Source organism: Microtus ochrogaster, unplaced genomic scaffold (assembly GCF_000317375.1).
Source record: "Microtus ochrogaster isolate Prairie Vole_2 unplaced genomic scaffold, MicOch1.0 UNK69, whole genome shotgun sequence".
Classification (NCBI taxonomy): domain Eukaryota; kingdom Metazoa; phylum Chordata; class Mammalia; order Rodentia; family Cricetidae; genus Microtus; species Microtus ochrogaster.
Genome location: NW_004949167.1, coordinates 534,123 through 535,961, shown reverse-complemented (window position 1 = coordinate 535,961; position 1,839 = coordinate 534,123). Strand labels below are relative to the sequence as shown.

Here is a 1,839-nt window from a genome sequence, read left to right as displayed (position 1 = left end):
ATCGGTTATCTAGGAGCTGGAGTCGACCGAGAAAGGTAGGCGGGGCAGTGTTTGTATACTCTGGTTTCTCTTCAGATCGTATAAATCTTTCGCCTTTTACTAAAGATTTCCGTGGAGAGGAACAACTCTGAGTCTTAAACTAATTTTTTGAGGTCCTGTCTCAGACGGGGCTATTGTGTGCTGTTTAAAGATAGATGTTCCATGGTTCCTTTCTCCTTGTATTGTGTACGTTTATGGAACCTTGTGTACTTTGAGATTCCTGAGCTTGGTTCATTGGCTCCTTTTCTTTTACTTCTTGTTGTATTTGAGTTGTTAGGAAATGAAGTCTGCATTTTCTCACTTTGGCCTTTGGTTTGTTAGTTTTGGGTGGCCTCCTCATGCAGTGTCCTTTTTCAGAGCTGGGATTATAGGATTGACCCTTCGGGAGGTGCTATCGGGAATGTAGGTTTTCACTATGTAGCTATGACTGTCCAGGCGCTTGCTATTGTAGATCAGGCTGGCTTGGCTTCAGACAGTTCTGCCTCTGGCTCCTAAATGCTAGGTTTAAATGCAAGGGCCACCAGGAGCATGGTTTCTTTCTAACTAGTTCTGGATTCCTTCTCTAAAGATTACAAACAAAGCCAGGATTGATGTGGGTGGTTCATTCCTATATCCCCATCAAGAGGAAACTCATACCCAACACCACTTGATGACCAAGAACCAAAGCCTCAATAGTCCAGAGACCTAGGGTAAAACCAAAAGACTACTAGTCAAAAGAAAAAAAGAAAGAGGAAGAGGAAGAAAAAGAAGAAACACCTGGCAGGGGCTGCAGAGATGATTAAGCAATTGAAAACATGTCCTGCTCTTCTTGCCAGTTTGATTCCAGTCTTCTGTAACTCCAGCATCCATCCCTCTGGCCTCCCATGGCACCTGCATATACATATCAAAATAATTACACGGGCTGGAGAGTTGGCTCAGCGGTAAAGAACGCTGGCTGCTCTCCTGAGTCCAATTCAATACAGTAAATTATATAAACAACATCCAACACCCCTGGGACTGATGACAGGCTGTAGTACTACCTACTCAGGAGGCTGAGACAGGAGGATTACAAAGAGTTCCAGGCTCAGTTCCATAACAAGACCATCTCAAAAGACCGAGCCTTATTCCAGTAACCCACCTAAGGGCTGAGGCAGCTGTCTCGGTGGTAGGACATTGTCACATACTGAGAAGGTATATATCTAGAGGCTGGGGAGGGATGGCTGCTCCGGCACAGAAATCTATGTTTGGATCTCAGCGCCAATGTGGAGGAGCTAGCATGTGTCTGTCTCTAGTACTGGCGAGATGGACAAGCAGTAGAAAAAGATAGCTGGATCCCTAGAGCTTGCTAGTCAGCAACTTGTCTTAGGAGTAAACCAATAGAGGCTGAGAGGAAGGAGTTGGAGGTGGCCTCAACCCCCAGGGAGAGGTCTTTCTCCTTTTTTTTTCCTCCCTGAGACAGGGATTCTTTGTGTAGTCCTTGCTGTCCTGGAACTCCCTCTGTAGATCAGTCTGGCCTTGAACTCAGAGATCTGCCTGCCTCTGCCTCCAGAGTGCTGGGATTAAAGGTGTGTACAACCACCAATTTTTTTTTGAGACAGAGTTTCTCTGTAGTTTTGGAGCCTGTCATGGAACTAGTTCTTGTAGACCAGGTTGGCCTCAAACTCACAGAGATCCGCCTGCCTCTGACTCTGGTGTGCACCAACTTTTTTTTTTTTTTTTGGATTTTCGAGACAGGGTTTCTCTGTAGCTTTGGAGCCTGTCCTGGAACTAGCTCTGTAAGACCAGGCTGGTCTCGAACTCACAGAGATCCACCTGCCTCTG

The 1,839-nt window shown here is 46.0% G+C and overlaps 1 non-coding gene across 1 annotated transcript; it reads left to right on the top strand.

The window, feature by feature from the left end:
- The first annotated feature begins 55 nt into the window (after positions 1-55).
- LOC113455636 lies at positions 56-172 on the top strand. The gene has a single exon (XR_003376636.1). It is a non-coding gene; the product is annotated as a U5 spliceosomal RNA (small nuclear RNA).
- Positions 173-1,839: the final 1,667 nt, after the last annotated feature.